Source organism: Pseudophryne corroboree, chromosome 4, assembly GCF_028390025.1.
Source record: "Pseudophryne corroboree isolate aPseCor3 chromosome 4, aPseCor3.hap2, whole genome shotgun sequence".
In the NCBI taxonomy this organism is placed as follows: Eukaryota; Metazoa; Chordata; class Amphibia; order Anura; family Myobatrachidae; genus Pseudophryne; species Pseudophryne corroboree.
This window is the reverse complement of record NC_086447.1, coordinates 94,500,224-94,520,836: the sequence shown is the minus strand read 5'-3', so window position 1 is coordinate 94,520,836 and position 20,613 is coordinate 94,500,224.

Below are 20,613 nucleotides of genomic sequence, written 5' to 3'. Positions count from 1 at the left end.
CAATCAGCACATGATGCAAAGAAAAAGAAAAGAAAAAAGAGGTGCAAGATGGAATTATCCTTGGGCCCTCCCACCCACCCTTATGTTGTATAAACAAAACAGGACATGCACACTTTAACCAACCCATCATTTCAGTGACAGGGTCTGCCACACGACTGTGACTGATATGACGGGTTGGTTTGGACCCCCCCCAAAAAAGAAGCAATTAATCTCTCCTTGCACAAACTGGCTCTACAGAGGCAAGATGTCCACCTCATCTTCACCCTCCGATATATCACCGTGTACATCCCCCTCCTCACAGATTATCAATTCGTCCCCACTGGAATCCACCATCTCAGCTCCCTGTGTACTTTGTGGAGGCAATTGCTGCTGGTCAATGTCTCCGCGGAGGAATTGATTATAATTCATTTTAATGAACATCATCTTCTCCACATTTTCTGGATGTAACCTCGTACGCCGATTGCTGACAAGGTGAGCGGCGGCACTAAACACTCTTTCGGAGTACACACTTGTGGGAGGGCAACTTAGGTAGAATAAAGCCAGTTTGTGCAAGGGCCTCCAAATTGCCTCTTTTTCCTGCCAGTATAAGTACGGACTGTGTGACGTGCCTACTTGGATGCGGTCACTCATATAATCCTCCACCATTCTATCAATGTTGAGAGAATCATATGCAGTGACAGTAGACGACATGTCCGTAATCGTTGTCAGGTCCTTCAGTCCGGACCAGATGTCAGCATCAGCAGTCGCTCCAGACTGCCCTGCATCACCGCCAGCGGGTGGGCTCGGAATTCTGAGCCTTTTCCTCGCACCCCCAGTTGCGGGAGAATGTGAAGGAGGAGATGTTGACAGGTCGCGTTCCGCTTGACTTGACAATTTTGTCACCAGCAGGTCTTTCAACCCCAGCAGACCTGTGTCTGCCGGAAAGAGAGATCCAAGGTAGGCTTTAAATCTAGGATCGAGCACGGTGGCCAAAATGTAGTGCTCTGATTTCAACAGATTGACCACCCGTGAATCCTTGTTAAGCGAATTAAGGGCTGCATCCACAAGTCCCACATGCCTAGCGGAATCGCTCCGTGTTAGCTCCTTCTTCAATGCCTCCAGCTTCTTCTGCAAAAGCCTGATGAGGGGAATGACCTGACTCAGGCTGGCAGTGTCTGAACTGACTTCACGTGTGGCAAGTTCAAAGGGCATCAGAACCTTGCACAACGTTGAAATCATTCTCCACTGCACTTGAGACAGGTGCATTCCATCTCCTATATCGTGCTCAATTGTATAGGCTTGAATGGCCTTTTGCTGCTCCTCCAACCTCTGAAGCATATAGAGGGTTGAATTCCACCTCGTTACCACTTCTTGCTTCAGATGATGGCAGGGCAGGTTCAGTAGTTTTTGGTGGTGCTCCAGTCTTCTGTACGTGGTGCCTGTACGCCGAAAGTGTCCCGCAATTTTTCTGGCCACCGACAGCATCTCTTGCACGCCCCTGTCGTTTTTTAAAAAATTCTGCACCACCAAATTCAAGGTATGTGCAAAACATGGGACGTGCTGGAATTTGCCCATATTTAATGCACACACAATATTGGTGGCGTTGTCCGATGCCACAAATCCACAGGAGAGTCCAATTGGGGTAAGCCATTCCGCGATGATCTTCCTCAGTTGCCGTAAGAGGTTTTCAGCTGTGTGCGTATTCTGGAAAGCGGTGATACAAAGCGTAGCCTGCCTAGGAAAGAGTTGGCGTTTGCGAGATGCTGCTACTGGTGCCGCCGCTGCTGTTCTTGCGGCGGGAGTCCATACATCTACCCAGTGGGCTGTCACAGTCATATAGTCCTGACCCTGCCCTGCTCCACTTGTCCACATGTCCGTGGTTAAGTGGACATTGGGTACAACTGCATTTTTTAGGACACTGGTGAGTCTTTTTCTGACGTCCGTGTACATTCTCGGTATCGCCTGCCTAGAGAAGTGGAACCTAGATGGTATTTGGTAACGGGGGCACACTGCCTCAATAAATTGTCTAGTTCCCTGTGAACTAACGGCGGATACCGGACGCACGTCTAACACCAACATAGTTGTCAAGGACTCAGTTATCCGCTTTGCAGTAGGATGACTGCTGTGATATTTCATCTTCCTCGCAAAGGACTGTTGAACAGTCAATTGCTTACTGGAAGTAGTACAAGTGGGCTTACGACTTCCCCTCTGGGATGACCATCGACTCCCAGCGGCAACAACAGCAGCGCCAGCAGCAGTAGGCGTTACACGCAAGGATGCATCGGAGGAATCCCAGGCAGGAGAGGACTCGTCAGACTTGCCAGTGACATGGCCTGCAGGACTATTGGCATTCCTGGGGAAGGAGGAAATTGACACTGAGGGAGTTGGTGGGGTGGTTTGCGTGAGCTTGGTTACAAGAGGAAGGGATTTACTGGTCAGTGGACTGCTTCCGCTGTCACCCAAAGTTTTTGAACTTGTCACTGACTTATTATGAATGCGCTGCAGGTGACGTATAAGGGAGGATGTTCCGAGGTGGTTAACGTCCTTACCCCTACTTATTACAGCTTGACAAAGGGAACACACGGCTTGACACCTGTTGTCCGCATTTCTGGTGAAATACCTCCACACCGAAGAGCTGATTTTTTTGGTATTTTCACCTGGCATGTCAACGGCCATATTCCTCCCACGGACAACAGGTGTCTCCCCGGGTGCCTGACTTAAACAAACCACCTCACCATCAGAATCCTCCTGGTCAATTTCCTCCCCAGCGCCAGCAACACCCATATCCTCCTCATCCTGGTGTACTTCAACACTGACATCTTCAATCTGACTATCAGGAACTGGACTGCGGGTGCTCCTTCCAGCACTTGCAGGGGGCGTGCAAATGGTGGAAGGCGCATGCTCTTCACGTCCAGTGTTGGGAAGGTCAGGCATCGCAACCGACACAATTGGACTCTCCTTGTGGATTTGGGATTTCAAAGAACGCACAGTTCTTTGCGGTGCTTTTGCCAGCTTGAGTCTTTTCAGTTTTCTAGCGAGAGGCTGAGTGCTTCCATCCTCATGTGAAGCTGAACCACTAGCCATGAACATAGGCCAGGGCCTCAGCCGTTCCTTGCCACTCCGTGTGGTAAATGGCATATTGGCAAGTTTACGCTTCTCCTCCGACAATTTTATTTTAGGTTTTGGAGTCCTTTTTTTTCTGATATTTGGTGTTTTGGATTTGACATGCTCTGTACTATGACATTGGGCATCGGCCTTGGCAGACGACGTTGCTGGCATTTCATCGTCCCGGCCATGACTAGTGGCAGCAGCTTCAGCACGAGGTGGAAGTGGATCTTGATCTTTCCCTAATTTTGGAACCTCAACTTTTTTGTTCTCCATATTTTATAGGCAGAACTAAAAGGCACCTCAGGTAAACAATGGAGATGGATGGATTGGATACTAGTATACAATTATGGACGGACTGCCACGGTTAGGTGGTATAAAAAAACCACGGTTAGGTGGTATATAATACAATTATGGATGGACGGACTGCCTGCCGAGTGCCGACACAGAGGTAGCCACAGCCGTGAACTACCGCACTGTACACTGGTTGATAAAGAGATAGTAGTATACTCGTAACAACTAGTATGACGACGGTATAAAGAATGAAAAAAAAACCACGGTTAGGTGGTATATATTATAATACAATTATGGTTGGACGGACTGCCTGCCGAGTGCCGACACAGAGGTAGCCACAGCCGTGAACTACCGCACTGTACACTGGTTGATAAAGAGATAGTAGTATACTCGTAACAACTAGTATGACGACGGTATAAAGAATGAAAAAAAAACCACGGTTAGGTGGTATATATTATAATACAATTATGGATGGACGGACTGCCTGCCGAGTGCCGACACAGAGGTAGCCACAGCCGTGAACTACCGCACTGTACTTTGTATATATTTTTGTATTATTTTAATCACACCACTCACATAGCACTTCTGTGCTTCTTATTAACCCTATTAACTCTCACCTGTGTGCTGACCTGGGGTAGCCGACCTGTGCCGACATTATGGGGTCCTGCACCCCGGACCCATACCTAATATTAGGGACCCCCAGTGACGGAGAGGCCTTGTCGATCGGCCTGGGGGCTTAACCCTATATCTGCAGATATACGCAACCAAGATCTCCGTATTATCTGACTATTATGTAGGAACATTATTCACTCAGTGTGCATTAGGGAACCATTGTTTTTTCCTTCACAGAATTACCCCTCCCTTTTAGCACCTGAGTGACATCACTATCTGATTGAGCAGTTCACCATTTTTTTGCATTGTATTGAGAGGCATGAACGGGTCAGCATTAGGAGGGATTGCTGACTCTAGACTGCCATAGGGGGAAGTCAGGGGTATCCCCAGGTAAGCTGGCTCTCAGATGCTGTAGGAGCCATTACCATGTGGCCTTACACTGGGAATTCAACCCAGACATATTTGGAATTATTTGTGGGGTGGGTGTGGGGTGTGGTGGCCCCTGTGTCGGTATCGCTGGGCTGCTTCAGGTCGGCACACCCTAACACTTTATTAACACTTATGAGTTTTCCTATCACTTTGTATATATTTTTGTATTATTTTAATCACACCACTCACATAGCACTTCTGTGCTTCTTATTAACCCTATTAACTCTCACCTGTGTGCTGACCTGGGGTAGCCGACCTGTGCCGACATTATGGGGTCCTGCACCCCGGACCCATACCTAATATTAGGGACCCCCAGTGACGGAGAGGCCTTGTCGATCGGCCTGGGGGCTTAACCCTATATCTGCAGATATACGCAACCAAGATCTCCGTATTATCTGACTATTATGTAGGAACATTATTCACTCAGTGTGCATTAGGGAACCATTGTTTTTTCCTTCACAGAATTACCCCTCCCTTTTAGCACCTGAGTGACATCACTATCTGATTGAGCAGTTCACCATTTTTTTGCATTGTATTGAGAGGCATGAACGGGTCAGCATTAGGAGGGATTGCTGACTCTAGACTGCCATAGGGGGAAGTCAGGGGTATCCCTAGGTAAGCTGGCTCTCAGATGCTGTAGGAGCCATTACCATGTGGCCTTACACTGGGAATTCAACCCAGACATATTTGGAATTATTTGTGGGGTGGGTGTGGGGTGTGGTGGCCCCTGTGTCGGTATCGCTGGGCTGCTTCAGGTCGGCACACCCTAACACTTTATTAACACTTATGAGTTTTCCTATCACTTTGTATATATTTTTGTATTATTTTAATCACACCACTCACATAGCACTTCTGTGCTTCTTATTAACCCTATTAACTCTCACCTGTGTGCTGACCTGGGGTAGCCGACCTGTGCCGACATTATGGGGTCCTGCACCCCGGACCCATACCTAATATTAGGGACCCCCAGTGACGGAGAGGCCTTGTCGATCGGCCTGGGGGCTTAACCCTATATCTGCAGATATACGCAACCAAGATCTCCGTATTATCTGACTATTATGTAGGAACATTATTCACTCAGTGTGCATTAGGGAACCATTGTTTTTTCCTTCACAGAATTACCCCTCCCTTTTAGCACCTGAGTGACATCACTATCTGATTGAGCAGTTCACCATTTTTTTGCATGACGACGGTATAAAGAATGAAAAAAAAACCACGGTTAGGTGGTATATATTATAATACAATTATGGATGGACGGACTGCCTGCCGAGTGCCGACACAGAGGTAGCCACAGCCGTGAACTACCGCACTGTACTGTGTCTGCTGCTAATATAGACTGGTTGATAAAGAGATAGTATACAATACTACTAATATACTGGTGGTCAGGCACTGGTCACCACTAGTCACACTGGCAGTGGCACTCCTGCAGCAAAAGTGTGCACTGTTTAATTTTAATATAATATTATTTATCATGTACTCCTGGCTCCTGCTATAACAACCTGCAGTGCTCCCCAGTCTCCCCCACAATTATAAGCTTTATATACAATACATTGATGTGCAGCACACTGGGCTGAGCAGTGCACACAGACTGAGTCACTGTGTGACTGTGTATCGTTTTTTTCAGGCAGAGAACGGATATATTAAATAAAACAAACAACTGCACTGTCTCTGGTGGTCACTGGTCACTGTGGTCGTCAGTCACTAAACTCTGTCTGCACTCTCTTCTAATCTACAGTATCACAGCAATCTCTCTCTCTCTCTCTCTTCTAAATCTAATCTAAATGGAGAGGACGCCAGCCACGTCCTCTCCCTATCAATCTCAATGCACGTGTGAAAATGGCGGCGACGCGCGGCTCCTTATATAGAATCCGAGTCTCGCGAGAATCCGACAGCGTCATGATGACGTTCGGGCGCGCTCGGGTTAACCGAGCAAGGCGGGAAGATCCGAGTCGCTCGGACCCGTGAAAAAAAAAGTGAAGTTCGTGCGGGTTCGGATTCAAAGAAACCGAACCCGCTCATCTCTAGTATTCATCCAAGGGTTCTAATGGAGCTTCACTCTGAACTGGCAAAACCGCTATCTTTGATCTTTAAGGATTCAGTTATATCAGGTATGGTTCCCAAAGACTGGCGTATAGCGGAAGTAGTGCCTATATTAAAAAGGGAAGTAAAGCTGAACCAGGTAATTATAGACCAGTTAGTCTTACATCTATAGTAGGGAAAGTATTGGAAGGTATTCTAAGAGATAGTATTCAGAAGTTCCTTGAAACCAATAAGGTCATTAAAAGGAATCAACATGGGTTTATGAAGGACAGATCCTGTCAAACCAACTTACTTGGCTTTTATGAAACAGTAAGCGCAAACCTAGATCAGGGTAAAGACGTGGATGTAATCTTTTTAGACTTTGCCAAAGCGTTCGATACTGTACCACACATGAGACTAATCTACAAGCTACAAGAATCAGGGCTAGGAAGCACAATATGCACTTGGGTCAAAAACTGGTTAGATAATAGGAAGCAGCGCGTTGTGGTTAATGGATCTTTTTCAACTTGGACTGAAGTGCTAAGTGGTGTGCCGCAAGGCTCAGTATTAGGACCGCTATTGTTCAATATTTTCATTAACGACCTAACAGAAGGTCTAGAGAGCATGGTGTCAATTTTTGCAGATGATACCAAATTGTGTAAGGCTATAAATACAGAGGAGGATGCCGAGTCTCTTCAGAACGACTTAGTTAAATTAGAAGCATGGGCAGCCAAATGGAGAATGCGCTTCAACACAGACAAGTGTAAGGTAATGCACTGTGGTAACAAGAACATAAATTACACCTACCTACTAAATGGGGTAAAATTAGGGGATTCTGTACTGGAAAAGGACTTAGGTGTCCTCATAGATAGCAAGCTAAGCAGTAGTACCCAAAGTAGGACTGCAGCAAAGAAGGCTAATAAGATATTAGCATGCATAAAACGGGGTATTGATGATGCTAGGGACGGGAGTATTATACTCCCGTTATATAAATCACTAGTGAGGCCACACCTTGAATACTGTGTACAATTCTGGGCACCGTACTACAAAAAGGATATCCTGGAGCTTGAAAAGGTACAGAGGAGGGCGACCAAACTAATTAAGGGCATGGAGACAATGGAATACAAGGAAAGGCTTGAAAGACTAGGCATGTTTACATTGGAAAAGCGGAGACTAAGAGGGGATATGATCAACATCTACAAATATATAAGGGGACAATACACAGAGCTTGCGCGGGACATGTTTTTGGTTAGATCAACACAGAGGACTCGTGGACACTCGCTCAGGTTAGAGGAGAGGAGATTCCGCACAATACGGCGTAAAGGCTTTTTCACGGTAAGGACAATACATGTTTGGAATTCCCTGCCCGAGGGAGTTGTAATGGCGGAATCTGTCAACACCTTTAAGAATGGGTTAGATAAATTACTAATGGATAAGGATATCCAGGGGTATGGTGCATAGTCATGCATTATAGTTACTATAAATAGGGATAAAATGTAACGGCTGACAGCAGCATCAGTCAGAAATTTTAGTCAAATCATCATGCATAGGAGACCACAAATAGGTTGAACTCGATGGACAATTGTCTTTTTTCAACCTCAGATACTATGTTACTATGTTACTATAGTGAGATACCAGCCACTAGGGCATCACTTTATCTCTGTTCAATGCGAAGAAGAGGTCTATATATTAAGCTTTGGTGAGAGATAAAGTAGACAGACATAACGTACCTTTGGTCATGTCGACCTAGAGTCTCTGTCGACGTAGAAACCATGTCGACTTACATACTGTCGACCTAGACACTGTCGACCTAAGTCTAATCTACCTAACATACCACACCACATCCATAACAGCCATCTGACATATTTTAAGAACACCAAATACTTTTTTTATGGCCACTGACAGACGTCTATACCGTTATCCTATATTAGTTTCTTTGGGGTACAGGCAGATTTCCCCATTTTCACCTACACTTAACACAGTTTTGCCGCCAAGACTTGTCGCCCGAATTCCATTTCCACTCATTTCTAATTGAAATACCCGATAAACAGGAGCACGCATATTGCGAAAAGTTCAATTATCGGGCGATGAGCGTTGACATTGAAAAAAAGATGGCATTTCGCCGACACTTGAATTTCCCCCTTAGTGTGATGCAGCAATGATTAAAGATACGTCCTCTAGAAATCACTATTTTACATCTGTGAAAACAGATGCGCCTGACCCAATATGAGAAATTTTTTAATGCTTGTAGCAAACACAGTCAGAGACACATTTGCAATGAAGATACAAACTGGTTAAAATCCAAATGTTTTTGCTCAGATTGCATATAATGGAGAAAAAGAGGGCAAAGGGGTTAGGCAGGACTTGTATTTGTATTGATACCCACAGACTACCTCAAGCTATGCCACTGGTCTGGAATAAATCCACAAACAAAGTGGACATATGAAAACTACTGTACGACTCGACAGGGGGTGTGGTAATACTCCCTTAGAAAAAAATATATAGAAAAAATAGTACTTTAACTCTTAATATACCAAGCCTACCTCGTCAACGTACTTTACCAAGCTGGGGTCTTCAAAGGACCCTCATGGTTTTTTGTCTGAATTCTGAACTGTTTGATGCCGTAAATTACTAAAATTATGTTTTTTGGGTTTCTGAAGGGAATACGTTCTAGTAAGGTTAGCATAAAATATTTTGTTTATTTATTTCAAGAGTAGTTAGCCAATAAAAGCCATATATTCTAATTCATTACAGTGTGCACATTTTTACATCCGATTGGATACTGTATATCAGGCATTCCCAACCACGGTCCTCAAGGCACACTAACAGTGCAGGTTTCAGGGACGTGCAGTCAGGGGAGGCAGGGGAGGCAGTGCCTCCCCTGTCATTAAAGGGATTACAAGAATACAGAGAAGATACTTATGACATGTTCTGTGTCATAAGTATCTTCTCATAGTAATCTAATCTTTTTTAGCATAAAAGAAAAGATTTCGGAGGCACCTTGAGTGGTGCCTCTCGCTGCTAACTGTAAATGGCCGGAAGCAGGGGGCGGGCAGGGGGCGTGGACGTGCAGAGGGCTGGAAAGCCCATTAAAAAAGCATTGAAAGCGGCACCTATAGAGGTGCCTCAGTGCAGCAGGGACGTGCTTTCAGCACATGAAAGCACGCCCCTGTGACATGCACACAAGCGCCTCTCACCACCATGCAGAACCGCAGCAGCCATCAGTGGACTTGCCTGCTGGGATGACGGGTGACTCCTGCTGTGCTGTCCTGTGACCCACCTACCTGCCAGCCATCTCATTCGGTGCTTGCTGCTGAATGGTAGGAGGATGGGGTGGGTGTTTCTCAAAGGGGGCGTAGTCACGGGTCCGTGATTAGGCCACGCCCCCGACTTCTCCTGGTCTTGTATGTGTCCCTGCCTACTCCTGCTGTGTCCGGAAGGCTTAGTGACTGACTGGGGGAAACGGGGGAGAGTGGAAGGGCAGAGGAGAACAGGTATGTGTGTTGCTAAGCACAGGCTGGGTGTGTGTGTAGGGACTGGGGTGAACAGGGTGTGTGTGGTGTGGCTGGAGGGGACAGGGTGTGTGTCAGTGTAATAGTGTATATAGGGACTGGGGAAACTGGCTGTGTGTGTGTGTAGGGCGTTGGGGGGGGGGGCTGGTGTGTGTGGTGATATGGGCATGTTGCTGGGGTGCTCGTCCGGCTCAGGGGATCCCGCCAGTGGCGGTTCTATGTGCGGGTGGGCGTTCCAGTCACCTCACCAGCGCCATCAGCACCCATCTGCTGCCCGCATCACAATGCTTCCTGCTGCCGGGCGGCCGCCCCCAGTCCTGGCCACTTCCTCCTGACGGCCACCCCACCGTCCTCTTTTGGCCGATTCCTGCTGCCTGCCGCCCCCTGGCCACTTACCACTGCCGGTCGCCTCCTGCCACTACTCACTCACGCTCAGCTTCACGCTGGGTGGAAGTATGAGAACATAGAGCCAAGGGACCACAGGCGCCGGATGTGAGTGACGGCTAGCTGGTGCAGTGTGTATAAGGGGCTAGGTGGTGCAATTTGTTTAATGGGCTACCTGGTGCAATGTGTATAATGGGCTACCTGGTGCAATGTGTATAATGGGCTACCTGGCGCAATGTGTATAATGGGCTACCTGGCATAATGTGTATAAGGAGCTACCTGGTGCAATGTGTATAAGGGGCTACTTGGTGCAATGTGAATAATGGGAAACCTGGTGAATTGTGTATAAGGGGCTACCTGTGTATAATAGGCTCTACCTCATGCAGTGTGTAAAATGGGCTACCTGGTGCAATGTGTATAAGAGCTACCTAGTGCAATATGCCCCTGAGGCAACTAGGTTGTGGGGAGCGCCACCAGCAAATTTGATCCTGCGCCTTAGCTTACCTGTTACAGAAAGCAGACACTAGGGCAGCGTTTTTCAACCCATGTGCCGCGGCACACTAGTGTGCCGCGGCTGGTTGACAAGTGTGCCGCAGAGTCAGAGCCCCCTTCACTAACTGTGGACCTTGACAGCGGACACGCGGGCAGTGCTGGGCTCTTCTGATGCCTGAGCCGTGACCTATAGTGACGCGGCGGCATGGCATCACAGGTCACATGCGCTACATAGCATGGCTGGCAGCATGCCCGCCCACCAGCCAGCCCGTAAGACCGTCTGCCATCCAGCCCGCATAACGGCCCCACTCGCCAGCTAACCAGCCAGACAGCCGGGCAGCTAGTCTGCCTGCATGCCTGTCTACCGCTCACAGATCTGCACTGTGAGTTTCACTCCAGCCGATGAGGGACCTGAGCTCCTTTCTCTTCTACCAGCAGGTAGGGACCAATGTATTTTATTCATTTTTATTTTGGGAGCAAATGTGTGTTTTAATACTATGGGGGCTAGTGTGTGTGTGTTTTTTGTTCTTGAGGAGGCAAATGTTTGTTTTTATTGCTGAGGGGGCAAATGTTTGTTTTTTTATTCTGAGGGGGCACATGTTTGTTTTTATTTGTGAGGGGAAAAATGTTTGTTTTTTTATTCTGAGGGGGCAAATGTTTGTTTTATTACTGTGAGGGCCAAATGTGTGTGGGGGTTTTCTGTGGTGGCAAATGTATTTATTTTATTACTGTGAGTGCCCGTGTGTTTCTTTTATCACCGTGGGGGCCACTATGTGTGTTTTTCCCCGTGGAGGACTGGTGGTGTGCCTCAGCAATTTAAAAATATTGTTCGGTGTGCCGCGAGTTGAAAAAGGTTGAAAATCACTGCACTAGGGGGTATATTTACTAAAGGTTCTAAAAATGAAAAGTGTTGATGTTGCCCATAGCAACTAATCAGATTATGGGGTATATGCAATTCACGGCGAATCGCGGCAAATTATCGCCGTTTTTAAATTCGACACAATTCGACAGGTGAATTCCGGCAGGTGGCTGCCGGAATTCACCATATTCAATGAAAAACGGATTCGACAGTCCCGCGGGCGAAAAACGGCAGATTTGCCGGATTTTGCCGCGATTTAAAAAAACGGGGAAAAACGGGAAAAACACGGAAAAAAAATGGCGTGGGGTCCCCCCTCCAAAGCATAACCAGCCTCGGGCTCTTCGAGCTGGTCCTGGTTCCAAAAATGCGGGGGGGAAATTGGGCAGGGATCCCCCGTATTTTTAAAACCAGCACCGGGCTCTGCGCCTGGTGCTGGTGCAAAAAATACGGGGGACAAAAAGAGTAGGGGTCCCCCGTACTTTTTACACCAGCATCGGGCTCCACTAGCTGGACAGATAATGCCACAGCCGGGGGTCACTTTTATGCAGTGCCCTGCGGCCGTGGCATTAAATATCCAACTAGTCACCCCTGGCCGGGGTACCCTGGGGGAGTGGGGACCCCTTCAATCAAGGGGTCCCCCCCCCAGCCACCCAAGGGCCAGGGGTGAAGCCCGAGGCTGTCCCACCCCATCCAATGGCTGCGGATGGGAGGCTGATAGCCTAGAGTAAAATGACAAGAATATTGTTTTTTCCAGTAGTACTACAAGTCCCAGCAAGCCTCCCCCGCAAGCTGATACTTGGAGAACCACAAGTACCAGCATGCGGGAGAAAAACTGGTCCGCTGGTACCTGTAGTACCACTGGGAAAAAAATACCCAAATAAAAACAGGACACAGACACCATGACAGTAAAACTTTATTACACACTGCCGACACACACATACTTACCTATGTTCACACGCCGACATCGCTACTTCCGTGGCGCTCACCTGATTGGCTGTGCGCTGTCTGTGCTGTGACAGCGCATCGCACAGCTCCGTCCATTATATTCAATGGTGGGAACTTTGCGGCTAGCGGTGAGGTCACCCGCCGGTCAGCGGCTGACCGCGGGTAACCCCACCGCTGCCGGCAAAGTTCCCACCATTGAAACTAATGGACCGAGCTGTGCGATGCGCTGTCACAGCACAGACAGCGCACAGCCAATCAGGTGAGCGCCACGGAAGTAGCGCTTCCTGATTGGCTGAAGGGACTTCAGTGACAGGAGTCACGTGGTGTCCCGGCATTCGGGGTAAGGGGTCTCGTGTCAGCATGGGACCCCTTTCAGTCCGGTGGTCCGTGTGTCCGTTTTCTTTTTTTGCCAAGTACGTGGATTTATCTCTGGACCCTGGCTGAGGTGAGTATATTGAACTTTTCTTTTCAGGTATCCGTGGATTCTACATGGAGAAGAGGACCGATGTCGGCGTGTGAACATAGGTAAGTATGTGTGTGTCGGCAGTGTGTAATAAAGTTTTACTGTCACGGTGTCTGTGTCCTGTTTTTATTTGGGTATTTTTTTAGTAGTAGTACTACAGGTACCAGCGGGCCCGTTTTTCTCCCGCATGCTGGTACTTGTGGTTCTCCAAGTACCAGCTTGCGGGGGAGGCTTGCTGGGACTTGTAGTACTACTGGAAAAAACAATATTCTTGTCATTTTACTCAAGGCTATCAGCCTCCCATCCGCAGCCCTTGGATGGGGGGGACAGCCTCGGGCTTCACCCCTGGCCCTTGGGTGGCTGGGGGGGACACCCCTTGATTGAAGGGGTCCCCACTCCCCCAGGGTACCCCGGCCAGGGGTGACTAGTTGGATATTTAATGCCACGGCCGCAGGGCACTGTATAAAAGTGACCCCCGGCTGTGGCATTATCTGTCCAGCTAGTGGAGCCCGATGCTGGTGTGAAAAATACGGGGGACCCCTGCTCGTTTTGTCCCCCGTATTTTTTGCACCAGCACCAGGCGCAGAGCCCGGTGCTGGTTTTAAAAATACGGGGGATCCCTGCCCAATTTTTCCCCGCATTTTTAGAACCAGGACCAGCTCGAAGAGCCCGAGGCTGGTTATGCTTTGGAGGGGGGACCCCACGCCATTTTTTTTTTTTAATTTTACCGTTCCAGCACTAAAAAAAAAAAAAAAAAAAAAATATTTAAAAAAATATATAAATAATACTTGTGCCTCCAAAAAAAAAAAAAAAGTACCTAATCCCTTCTAATATAAATAGATATGCTATTCCCAAAAAAAACAAAAACAAAAAAAACATGTTTAAAATTTTTTTTTTTGTTTTCACCCTCCAAAGTGTGGCGGATTGAAAATGACGAATTTACTGTCTAAAAGCACTGCTGTCGAATTTCCAAACTTGAATTGAATATGCTTTTGTTGAATTGCAGTACTTGTATCATTGCAGAAAAGTCGAATTTGCAAAAAGTCGAATTTCAAAAAGTCGAATTTTGAAAGTCCGTTTTTTTGACGGAAAGCACTGAATTGCATTGACGATTTTTTTTTTTTTTGGCGAAAATGACCCGAAATTCGTCAATTTCGGGAATTCGACCGCAATTGCATATACCCTATGGTCTATCATTTTCTAGGATGCAATAGAGAAACGATAGAGAGAATTTGATTTGTTGCTGTGGGTAACATCACCACTTTTCATTTTTAGAACCTTTAGTAAATTTACACCTAGGACCCAGAGCGGCTTTGACTCAGGCAAGGAACAATGTGTGGCGGGCCCTGCGTGACACAACCCCTAGTCACAACCCCCGCTGTTGCTGGTCACATCCCCTGCGACGGTACACAATAGGCCCTTCATAGATTTCAGCTCCAGGCCCATGTGGTCCTTAATCTGGCACTGGTGATTATGCAGCAGCAGCACTGACAGTGACCTGCATGCGGCTGTCACTATCAGTTCTGCTGTTACAGGGAGAGACGAGAGAGATAGTGCCAGCCAGTGTCTTCTGCAGTCAGTGTCAGTGCATGTAAGTGTTTAGTTTACACACACTGTCACACCACTGCTTTATTCTTGTTGTCCACTGTCCAGGTCTTTCAGTAACTTAATAGCGCCACAACCGCGGCGCTGCTAAGTTAATGAAAGCCCTGAACATTGAACAACAATTATACATTAATGTCCCACCCCCCACCCCTGCCTTCCCCACTCCAATTCCAAATTGTTTTTTTATTACTCATTAAAATTCCCTACACAACACATACACAAATACTACATTTGCCTGCTCATCACATTTGATGAGCAGGCACTTTGCAGTGCAGAACCCGGTGTTGGGCGGTAGCGGGCAGCGGCGGCGAGCAGCGTGACTTGACTTGTGCGGCGGAGGCGGGCAGCGGGACTTATGCAGCGTTGGGAGTTATGCAGCGTTGGGAATTATGCAGCGGCAGCGAGGCTTCTGCGGCGGAGGTAGGCAGCGGGACTTCTGCGGCGGCGGGACTTCTGCTGCGGGACTCAGCAGGGCATTTTGGCTGCAGGTCTGGATCATGGATCTAGTCCCTGCAGCCATTAGGGCACCATAGTTGAGGGCTTTGCAACTTTCAAAAATGGCGCTTAAGTTAAGAGCCATTTTTGAAATACAAGATGGCCGCCGCGAGCCAATCACCCCGGCCAGTGCCTCACCAGCAACTGACCTCACCGCACGCCACTGGCAGGTTTTAGTGATATCCAGGCTTCAGCACAGGTGACTTAATTAATACCTCAGTTATTTTGATTTAATCATCTGTGCTGAAGCCTGGATATCACTAAAACCTGCACTGTTGGTATGCCTTGAGGACCGCGGTTGGGAATGCCTGCTGTATATTCTTGTAAATAGGTTATATAATTTTACTACGGTAACAATACATCACTATTCATGTGTTACCATCGCTACAGTCCTTAACACATGTCACAGTGGTTGTTGTTTTCTTGTATTTCTCACATATAAAACGTTCTGCATCTGTAACGCATACCTCCCAACATGACCCTCCCCAGGAGGGACACAATGCTCTGCTTCTGGACTTTTCTCTTAATTTGTGATTGGCAGCACCTGTTTTGAACAGGTCAATGGATAAGAATGGTGTTTCAGCACAGGTGATGGAAATCATCAATTAGGAGGGAAGTGCAGCAGCAGAGCATTCTGTCCCTTCTGGAGAGGGTTATGTTGGGAGGTATGGTAACGTAGAATACCAAGCGGGGTCCCACTGGGACCCCAATTGTGTTTTTAATTATTTACGTTTTTTTGAAATAACATTTTATAAGCCTAATTACACAGCATTTGTCTTAATCCGATGCAGGACACATAGATAAAATCAGGAGTAAAATAGTTGTTATAGATACGGCAGGATCACAAAAAATAACATTCTGGGGTCCTCAGAAGATGCCAATCGGTATACTAAGGGTTAAGCGCCTCCATGGCCACACTGCAGCCCATCACACAGCAGTGCGTGCTGGGCTGAGAAGAGCTGCAGCTGCTGCCAAGTGAGGGGTGTGTGTGTGTGTGTGTGTGTGTGGGTGGGTGTGGGTGTGGGGGGCAATAATTTACACAGCAAGATCAACCTGGTTTTGCAGTGTAAATGATTGCCACTTTAAAAAAATAAAAATAAAAAACCTTACCAAATCTCTCACATTCTGAAACTGTCTCTATTACATTTGGCCCATATTTCAGCGTGTTGCTCTTGTAGGAGGCTGTAACAAGCTCACTGGCTGGAAGTTGGCTCATTGCAGGAACGGGTGTGGTATGTTAGATAGACTAGACTTAGGTTGACAGTGTCTAGGTCAACTACTATTGGTCGACATGGTTTCTAGGTCGACATGGTTTCTAGGTCGACATGATTATTTTTTTGTGTCGTTTTCTTCGTAGAGTGACCCCAATTAGTGCACCATGTCCCCTCGCATGGCTCGCCATGCTTCGGGCAAGGTGCCTTGCTCCTCTACCGCTGCGCTCGGCACAGCTTACCGTTCCCAATTGTAGTCCACGTGGATTGTAAAGTATGAAAAAGTTCAAAAAATGAAAGAAAAAGAAAGTGAAAAACTCATGTCGACCTTTTGTCATGTCGACATAGAGTCCCTGTTGACCTAGAAACCATGTCGACCTACTTACTGTCAACCAATAGTGGTCGACCTAGACATTGTCAACCTAAAGGGCTCCATACACTACTGCGACATGTCCATCTGACATGTCGCAGGCGATCGCTGGCGATCACTCCGGCAGCCTTCCGGGTGGCAGGATCGCCCAAGATACAGCGTATGCTGTCCTTTTGCATACGATGTATCTTGGGCGATCCTGGGCTATCCCAGCCACGCCTGCGGGGTCGGACCACATTGAATGTGCAGCACATTAAGGGGGTCATTCCGAGTTGTTCGCTCGCTTGCTGATTTTAGCAGCATTGCACACGCTAGGCCGCTGCCCTCTGGGAGTGTATTTTAGCTTAGCAGCATTGCGAACGAAAGATTAGCAGAATTGCGTTTAAATAATTCTTAGCAGTTTCTGAGTAGCTCGAGACTTACTCCTACACTGCGATCAGCTCAGCCCGTTTCCTTTCTGGTTTGACGTCACAAACACGCCCTGCGTTCAGCCAGCCACTCCCCCGTTTCTCCAGACACTTCCGCGTTTTATCCTGGCACGCCTGCGTTTTTCCGCACACTCCCAGAAAACGGTCAGTTTCCGCCCAGAAACACCCACTTCCTGTCAATCACACTTCGATCACTTCAATGATAAAAATTCTTAGTTCGGACGTGAGTAAATCTACTAAGTTTTGTGCTAAAATACTTACCGCATGCGCACTGCGTACCATGCGCATGCGCATTTTTGCCTTAATCGCTCCGTTGCGAAAATCACAGGGCCGAGCATCGGATCGGATCGGATACACAGCCAAAATGCCCGATTTCACCCAATATATCAGGACGAATGCCCGAATTGGGCTGAAATTGGGCATAATCGTTCTATTGTTTGGGGCCCTTTCAACCTAGAGACCGGATCCCGGCAGGAACAGGGTCATCATACAGCACAGAGAAGTGATATGATGCTGCTGTGTAAACAATGTGCTGTTCAGCTTATTGGTAACGTACATGGACTGTACTGTACTCCCACTCATTATATAGAGAATGCAGTTCCTGAATGGACAAGGTCAGTCCATTCATCAGCCACATTTACTACACACGCTGCTTGATGTGCTGGAATAAATTGAGTCTGCAGGGCAATAGCAATAGTGCCTGGGGGTTCTTTACAAAACTAGTGCATACAGTCACTTTAAATATCTCTGGGGATTAGTAAAATCTGAATATATTACAGGCCTGCATAATACTAATTTCTTCAAAGCCCCGTTTGCATTATGCAGCCTGCTCTATGGTTTATTTTACAGCGGAAATCCCATTTCCTATAGTATTTTCTACACTTGATATACAGCGTACCTCCCAACATTACCCTCTCCAGGAGGGACAAAATGCTCTGTTCCTGGACTTCCCTCTTAATTTATGATTGCTGGCACCTGTATTGAACAGGTAAATGTATAAGAAAGGTATTTCAGCACAGGTGATGGCAATCATACATTAAGAGGGAAGTCCAGGAGCAGAGCATTCTGTCCCTCCTGGAGAGGGTCATGTTGGGAGGTATGTATACAGTATGTAGAATATGTTGAAATATGGACAACAGACTATGGTTTCGTTTATATGCATGTAGTTACCGTACAGGGGCAGCAGATGGCGCTGTATAGTTACAGAGATGTAGTGTTTGTCTGTTGCATATGTTATGTACTTGTTTGTTTTACCTCACATGTGTTTTTCTAGAAGAGTCTCTGAGGGAGAAGGAGATAAGCTGATGATACTGAAACCTGTTGTATTGATCCTGCTATTTCAGTACTATATAAAGGAGATATACATCTCAAGTCTCGTTCTGTCTGTATACAAGGTAACTCCTGAGGTAAAACTTTATCTAAGGCTCCCCACTGCACACCTATGGTATCGATCCATCGCACTATACCAACAGGTTATGGGCCCAGACTGGAGTCTGTACAAGATAAAGTTTTCAGGAGTGCATCCTAAGCAGCATCCAGATCACGAGTCGCACTGCAAGTCCCAGCAGGCGCAGACAGCAGACTGTGTAACGCACAAGAAACAACCCAGGAGAACCTTGGAAAGAAAACTGTGAGTAAAACAAGTTTAATACCACAGAAGAATAGAGAGATCTATACAAGGAAGGGTTATGGCAAATTACACAGATCTCAGACTAGCTGCAAGCAAGCTTTCTAATGAGAACTATCAAACATGGAAGTTTAAAGTAGAAATGCTATTAACCAGAGATGATTTATGGGATGTTATAAATGCAGACAGACCTGAAGGAGAGGATCAGCAGTGGATTAAGAAGGACAGACAGGCAAGAGCCACTATAAGTTTACTAGTGGAAGATGAACAGCTTATACACATAAGACAAGAGAGTACAGCTAAAGGCATGTGGTGTGCTTTGCAGAGAGTGCATGAAGGAGCAAGTTTGAACAGCAAACTATTCCTATTAAGAAAATTATATCAAATGAGATTTAATAAAGGCAAGACAATGCAAGAACACATCAGTGCACTACTAGAGATAACCATACAGCTCAGGTCAATGGGAGAAGAAATCAAAAGCAACCACATAGTAGCCATCCTCCTTTGCAGTTTACCAGATACATACAGTGCACTAATAAACGCACTAGAAATGAGACCTGAAGCAGAAATCACACTAGACTTTGTGAAGAACAGGCTCATAGAGGAGTATCAACGCAGAAAGGAGCTTACAGAGTGCAATACTGAAAGTGACACAGAGAAAGCACTTAAAATGGCGGACACTAAGCCACACACCAGGGAAACAAGAGCATGTTTCAGATGCAAGAAAGTGGGTCACCTGAAAAAAGATTGCACCATATGGAAGACAGAGCAGCACAAACCACCAGAAAGATTACACAAACAAAGAGCCAAAGCCACACTTACAGATACAGGAGCACACAAGTGGAATGGAACATTTAAAGCGACAGTAAACCAATTATCAGAAAAGTGGTATGTAGACTCAGGAGCGACTAGTCATATGACAAATAACAAGGACTTTTTTACTGAACTTGATTTGAACCATAAAGAAACAATCTACCTAGCAGATGGAACAAATATCATTGCAGAAGGGAAAGGGAATGGTAAATTCCTATGCTCCAAGGGTAATGGCAGCTATGCAGAAATACCCGTAACAGATGTGCTATATGTTCCCAAGCTTGAGGGAGCACTGCTATCAGTAAAGAATCTAGTAGAAAAAGGACTCACTGTAAAATTTCAGAATAATAAGTGTTTTATCCAAAACGGAAGAGAAACACTAGCTACAGCCAGAATAAAAGAACATTTATACTGTCTGGATATCGCAGCACAGCAGGCAAAGCTGAGTACACAGAAACACGCTGACTGTATTCACAAGTGGCATAGAAGATTAGGACACAGACACCCAGATTGCATAAAGGAAATGCAGAAGAGAGACCTAGCCAGGGATCTCAAAGTGTCAGACTGTTCAGAAATGATGAAGTGTCAATGCTGCATAAAAGCGAAAGCGACAAGGATAACAATTCCTAAGAAAAGTGAAAACAGAGCTTCCAGACCACTAGACCTGGTACATAGTGATGTATGCGGACCTATGAAAACGCGAACCGTAGGAGACAAAAGGTATATGCTGACATTCATTGATGACTACTCCAGGTTCACAGTCACTTATCTAATAAAAAGTAAAGATGAAGTCTTAGAAAAGCTGCAAGACTATGTGAACATGACCAGAAACAGGTTCAAGAGGAATATGCTAACTCTACGCAGCGACAATGGAGGCGAGTTCACAGGACAGAAAATAGAACGGTACTTAAGAGGACTCGGTATTGAGCATCAGAAGACAGTACCATATACACCAGAGCAAAATGGCGTAT